Here is a 7,500-nt window from a genome sequence, read left to right on the forward strand (position 1 = left end):
AGTATATATATGTATATGTATATATATATATATATATATATATATATATATATATATATATATATATATATATAAATCAAACAATAAGCAACACGGATTTCAAAAGTGATTGCAGTATGCACGTTTCATGCTACTTCAATTTATTTAAGTAATGTGGGCATTACCTTAAATGCAATATGAAGAGCAATCTTCAGCTGCACGAAAAATGCAGAAAAAAGACATATTAAAAATGTGGCAACATATTAAAACCAAGTGGGAGAGACCATACATAAAATCCATTTGGTTTTAATATGTTGCCACATTTGTAATATGTCTTTTTTCTGCATTTTTCGTGCAGCTGAAGATTGCTCTTCATATTGCATTTAAGGTAATGCTCACATTACTTAAATAAATTGAAGTAGCATGAAACGTGCGTACTGCAATCACTTTTGAAATCCGTGTTGCTTATTGTTTGATTTTAATCACCCATCCTTTTGGGATGCGATATTCGAGTGCCTTCGCATAAGTACCATATTCAAGCCTTGAATCTATATCTAAACCGTATATATATATATATATATATATATATATATATATATATATATATATATATATATTTATATATAAGTATATATATGCATGTATATATATATAAGTATATATATGTATATATATATATATATATATATATATATATATCTATATATATAAAAATGAGAATGTGTGTCTGTCTGTCTGTCTGTCTGTCTGTCTGTGTGAATCCCTAAAACTCGAGAACTACACAACCAATTTCATTCAAATTTTACAGATGCCTTACTTACGGTTCCAGTTGTGTTTTAGTCAAAAAACATTTTAACTTCTTGCAGAGTTCGAGCCCACAGCAACATAATATCTCCTCCACTATTTAAGTATTACGTGTCAAAAGTGAAACAAAAACACTCATGTCAAATACTTTCACTTTAAAAATGAAATTATTCTACTAACTGAAACAATCACATTTCGATACTGTAATGACAGATACTTTCAGAGAAAGAGAGAAAGAGAGAAAGAGAGATGTATATGTATACATATAGATGTATATGTACACGTTATTCCACTAACTGAAACAATCACATTTCGATACTGTAATGACAGATACTTTCAGAGAGAGAGAAAGAGAGAAAGAGATGTATATGTACACGTATATGCATAGATATATATATATAGATATAGATCTATATGCATACATGTATATGTATACACATGTGTAGATGTATATATATATATATAGATGTACATGTAATATGTACACATATATACATATATATACATGCATACAGATATCTATACATATATACACCCATCACACACAAACACATGTACACAAACACACACATTAGTCATTTGTTTTCTTATCCAAAACTACGTCAAAAGTACTGAACGGATCTTTATGAAATTTGGAAATTATATTCTATGTATAACGGCCATAACTCCCATGAAAATTCATATATTTTTGATGTTGATGAAGTTTTAACCCTAACATAACAGATGAGCATTATTTGTAATTCAACGGTACAACAGTGTAAGACTACCCTTTCAGATATACTTTCATTGTGATTTCTGCAATGTGGTGCATAAATTGTCAAGTAAATGAGACGCATCTTTGCCTCCACTGATTCACTTGCAAAGTGTTGAGTAAAATTATTTCGTTGCAGACCTCCTTTGGGTCTTTTTATTATCACTACGACACACATAGTCCCCAGTTGGTAACATTGATTTCAAGGCCCTCCTAGATGAGAGACTGGCATTCCACTTAATGTCTATGTTCCATGCTGGCATGGATTGGAGAGTTATTAATGTAGAAATATGGTATCATAGCTACTAACAGTTGAGGGTTGCGTAGTCTAGACGGCATTTTTAGATTTCATTATTCTCTTTAACCCGGGCAAAGCCGGGTATTTCTGCTAGTATATATATATAAGTATATATATGTGTATATATATATATATATATATATATATATATATATATATATATATATATATATATATATATATATAAGTATATATATATATATATATATATAAGTATGTATATGTATATATATATATATATATAAGTATGTATATGTATATATATATATATATAAGTATGTATATGTATATATATATAAGTATGTATATGTATATATATATATATATATATATGTATATGTATATATATATATATATATAAGTATGTATATGTATATATATATATATATATATATATATGTATATGTGTATATATATATATATATATAAGTATGTATATGTATATATATATATATATATATATATATGTATATGTATATATATATATATATATATATATATATATATATTAGTATGACGCTCGGGAATACGGAAAGTCTTTGACGTTTCGAGCTACGCTCTTCAACAGAAAGAATACGGAGACAAGGAGAAAAACACGGAGAAAAAAAAAAATTGGAGAAAAAAAATTGGAGAAAAAAAATTGGAGAAAAAAAATTGGAGAAAAAAAATTTTTCTCCGTGTTTTTCTCCTTGTCTCCGTATTCTTTCTGTTGAAGAGCGTAGCTCGAAACGTCAAAGACTTTCCGTATTCCCGAGCGTCATACTAATATATACTTTTGTTATTTACACCACCTGTCCTCGTCTGTTGTTATTTTTTGTATATATATATATAAGTATGTATATGTATATATATATATATATATAAGTATGTATATGTATATATATATATATATATATATACCTATTTCTTTACTGCCCACAAGGGGCTACACACAGAGGGGACAAACAAGGACAGACAAACGGATTAAGTCGATTATATCGACCCCAGTGCGTAACTGGTACTTAATTTATCGACCCCGAAAGGATGAAGGGCAAAGTCGACCTCGGCGGAATTTGAACTCAGAACGCAGTGGCAGACGAAATACCGCGAAGCATTGCGCCCGGCGTGCTAACGTTTCTGCCATATATATACTTATATATATATATATAAGTATATATATGTATATATATATATATATATAAGTATGTATATGTATATATATATATAAGTATGTATATATATATATATTTATAAGTATAAGATTAAACTTCTGTTCATCCTCTAATTCCTTATGTACTTTGTACTTCTATATGTAAACCATGTTGGCAAAATAACATAGTCTGCCATAGACACCTGTGCTTTGGTTCTTTCTTTCTTTTTCTTTTCTCCCTTTTTTTGTCACTTTTGCTATGAATTAAATTAATGAATTCAACGGGATACACCGTCTGCAAGTAGTTGGGTTCAGCATATTATCCTCCATTTTCTAATTGTTACACAAATTTTGGGTAAAACCTCCACTTTTACCCGCTCCCATTGATTGCACCTAGTATAGCAATAGTGTAGCAATAATTGGGTACCCTCCCAGCAGTATACTGGATAGATACTATCCCTTAGTGGGTTGAACCCCCAACCCCTAACTCTCTCACGTTATATGTATATATATATATAAGTATATATATGTATATGTATATATATATATATAAGTATCTATATGTATATGTATATATATATATATATAAGTATATATATGTATATGTATATATATATGTAAGTATATATGTATATATATATATATATATATATATATATATATATATATATATGTATATGTTTATATAAGCATATATATATGTATATATTTATATAAGCATATATATGTAAATATATATATATAAGCATATATATGTAAATATATATATAAGCATATATATGTAAATATATATATATAAGCATATATATGTAAAAATATATATAAGCATATATGTGTAAATATATATACAAGTATATATATGTAAATATATATACAAGCATATATATGTAAATATATATATAAGCTTATATATGTAAATATATATACAAGCATATATATATATATATGACCGAGACCTTTGGAAATGTGCTGTGCGTGAGAAGACCCGGCAAGCCAAGTAAGATCGTTGCCAGTGCCCCTGGACTGGTTCTTGTGCGGGTGGCACATGAGATGCACCATTTTGAGCGTGGCCGTTGCCAGTACTGCCTGACTGGCTCCCGTAGGATTTTCGAGCAAGATCGTTGCCAGTGCCCCTGGACTGGCTTGTGCGGGTGGCACATAAAAGACACCATTTCGAGCGTGGCCGTTTTCGTGCGGGTGACACGTAAAAGCACCCACTACACTCTCTGAGTGGTTGGCGTTAGGAAGGGCATCCAGCTGTAGAAACTCTGCCAAATTAGACTGGAGCCTGGTGTTGCCATCCGGTTTCACCAGTCCTCAGTCAAATCGTCCAACCCATGCTAGCATGGAAAGCGGACGTTAAACGATGATGATGATGATGATGATGATATATAAAAGTCTATATATGTATATATATATATATATATATATATATATATATATAAGTCTATATATGTATATATATATATATATACGTATATATATGTATATATATATATATATATATATATATATATATATATATATATATATATATATATATATATATATATAAATATTTATACATATAACTTAGATAACTTAGATATGTTTCAACCAAAGCTTTGTCCAGGCCATGTCTAACTTAGTAGCACCACCTGATAAGATTAGCTAAATCGTTTTTAAATCAAGTTTTGAGGTATCATGGTCCATTCAAGTAGGGAGTTCCCTGAGTGAGTTGTCTCTACGTATAAGTGGCTTATCTGGTATTCCTTGAAGAAATTTGTCCAGATTCTGTTTAAAGGTGATACACACACGCACAGACACATACACATATATCTATATGCACACACACAAATATATGTACACACATGTGTGTGCGCGCACACACACACACACACACACACTTGTTTATTACATATCCACCCACAGTTACACCCAATATATGTCTACTTATGAACAATCACAGGTATCAATTATATTGAACTTCCAAAGAGAATATATAGATATTATTGCTGGCTGCATAAAATCAAATTTCTAATCATTGTTAAAGCTGAATTAGACTTACCGTAGGTGTTGTACAACTGCAATCAATCCCTAATTGTGGTACCTTAAATGATATCCTTAACTTTGCCCTTCACGTTTTATGTCTTGCTGACCATAGAGAGGGTTAGGGGAAGGTGTGGTGAAAATTCTTGACCAGTCCACCTACTTGATGGATGATGTGAGAAGGCTTTGGAAAGTGAGACTTTGATGTTGTTACTCCTAGGAACACATGTGCAATATCATAGCAAACCTTGCCTGCACTCTCACTTTACCTTACACCCAACCACCCCTAGTCTCCCTTCTTACCCATCTTCTAGTTATTTCTCCCTCCCTCCACCACTCAATCATCACTTACCTTCTTCCTTGTTAACCCACCCCTCCACCACTTTATACCCCCCCTCTATAAATGTGAGCCTAAGGTTTTATTTGATTTTTATTATATGTTTTTATATATTCATTTTGTGTTGTTGCACCTACCTACTTCATTGCTTTCTTGCCACCCCCAACACCTTGACTCCTCATACAAATACCTTAAAATACATTTATTTATGTTTACAGAATGAAGATGGTGGCGGTTTGGTGTAGTGAAGGTGGCACTGTGGTTAGAGAGATGGTGGTGGTGGTGATGGTGTATATGTAAGGGCTGGGGGCATTCTGTGAAGAGAAACAGCAGGCAACCTTTCAGCTGCTATAAATAAATCCGACTTCAACAAGATCTTTCTCATTTCTCTATCCCAGCCGGTTTACCTTAACGGCTATGCCTGATATGAAAACCTTACTTGCACCATACCTCAGGCAAGTGCTACCAAAAATAAATAGAAGGTGGGGTTATTATAGAGATGCTATGATAGGGCCAGCCGTTGATAAGAACGGTTGGAATGAAAGTGCTGGGTGTCTGTAAATGGAGTCGAGTATACCCTGAAATAGAACAGAAAGCATTTTACCTACATTGAAACACTAACATTGTTCCAATCGATATACAATCTGTGTTCTTGCCTTAAACTTCCTTACCCTATCTTTAGAAGGGTGGAATATTTCACAGGTTATATTATCATTCCCACCTGAGAGTTGGTTGGTTTTGAACCAAAGTAAGCGTTGGTTCAATTCTCTATGAATTTACCTTTGTGATATCTTAAAACATTTTCTTTACTATCTCCTGTACTACTGTATAGCTATGTCCTATATTTCTGTACTGCTATGTCATATACTACAATAGTACTGTGTCCTATACATCTATATCCCTATGTCATGTACTACAATATTACTATGTCTTGTACTACTATATTACTATGTCCTGTACTGCTATATTACTATGTCCTATACTTCCATATTACTATGTCCTATACTTCCATATTACTATGTCCTATACTTCCATATTACTACAATACTACCATATCTCATGTACCACTACATAACTATGTCTGATACCATTACATTTCAATACAATAAATTGGATGAATCATTAGAAACACAGAATGCCTTTCAGAATTTGCTGTAATACTCTGAGTTTTGAGTTCAAACACTGCCACAGTGTATTTCACTTTCCATCCTCTCAGGGTTGAAAAAATATAGCAACCCAGGGTGGTTTATTAGCAGGACTGGTAGCACATGAGATGATAACCTTTTGGTATTTGTACTGTCCCTTAGGGTTCTGGCTATAATGCCTGTTAATAGTGATGCCAAGTTGTATCAGTTTTTAAGGGAAGCTCTTTGGACAACACTGGAGATATGGACTGGAGCAACTTGCACACATGGGGGTCTGCTAGTTTTCATCAGAAGCAAACACATTGCATGCACACATGCACGCACGTGCACACACACACACACACACACACACACACACACACACACACAAACACACAAGCCCTACACTATTTAGTGGTAACCTCTGTTACTATATGACTATACTTTCCTGCACTTCTATGATATATTTTATAATACTATCTCCTGTACCACTATATTACTATATTATGCACTACAATGTTAGTATATGAAGCAATACTATATTTGTATACTCTGTACTAATCTATTACTATATCCTATATTTCTGTGTCCTACACAACTATCATACTATGTCTCATGATACTATGAGTTACACTAATATATTAATGTATCCTGCATTTCTATATTCTTTTCTACTCTAGGCACAAGGCCTGAAATTTTGGGGGAGGGGGCCAGTCGATTAGATCAACCCCAGTACGCAACTGGTACTTAATTTATTGACGCTGAAAGGATGAAAGGCAAAGTCGACCTCGGCGGAATTTGAACTCAGAATGTAAAGACAGATGAAATACTGCTAAGCATTTCGCCCGGTGTGCTAACGTTTCTGCCAGCTCACTGCCTTTATCTGTATTCTAAACTACTACTTTACTTTATCCTATACTACTATATCAATAAGTCCTATGTTTAAAGCACAGAAAATAATCCTGATCAAGCTTACAATCCCATGGGAAGAAGGTTGCAACCAAGCCTTTGAATGGAAGTGTGCCAATACCAAAACCTTTTACAGGATTA

At 32.4% G+C, this 7,500-nt stretch overlaps 1 protein-coding gene across 13 annotated transcripts in view; it reads right to left on the reverse strand.

Moving 5' to 3' along the window:
* LOC106871616 (E3 ubiquitin-protein ligase TRIM45) overlaps positions 1-5,229 on the reverse strand; it is a 253,827-nt gene extending 248,598 nt beyond the window's left edge. For all 13 annotated transcript variants that reach the window (XR_016244666.1, XR_016244694.1, XR_016244668.1 and 10 more), the window contains exon 1: positions 5,009-5,229. The gene's annotated coding sequence lies outside the window, so the exon portion shown is untranslated. The remainder of the gene's footprint in view (positions 1-5,008) is intronic.
* Between the last annotated feature and the right edge of the window lie 2,271 nt (positions 5,230-7,500).

Source organism: Octopus bimaculoides, chromosome 1 (assembly GCF_046866305.1).
Source record: "Octopus bimaculoides isolate indiv1 chromosome 1, ASM4686630v1, whole genome shotgun sequence".
Taxonomy (NCBI): domain Eukaryota; kingdom Metazoa; phylum Mollusca; class Cephalopoda; order Octopoda; family Octopodidae; genus Octopus; species Octopus bimaculoides.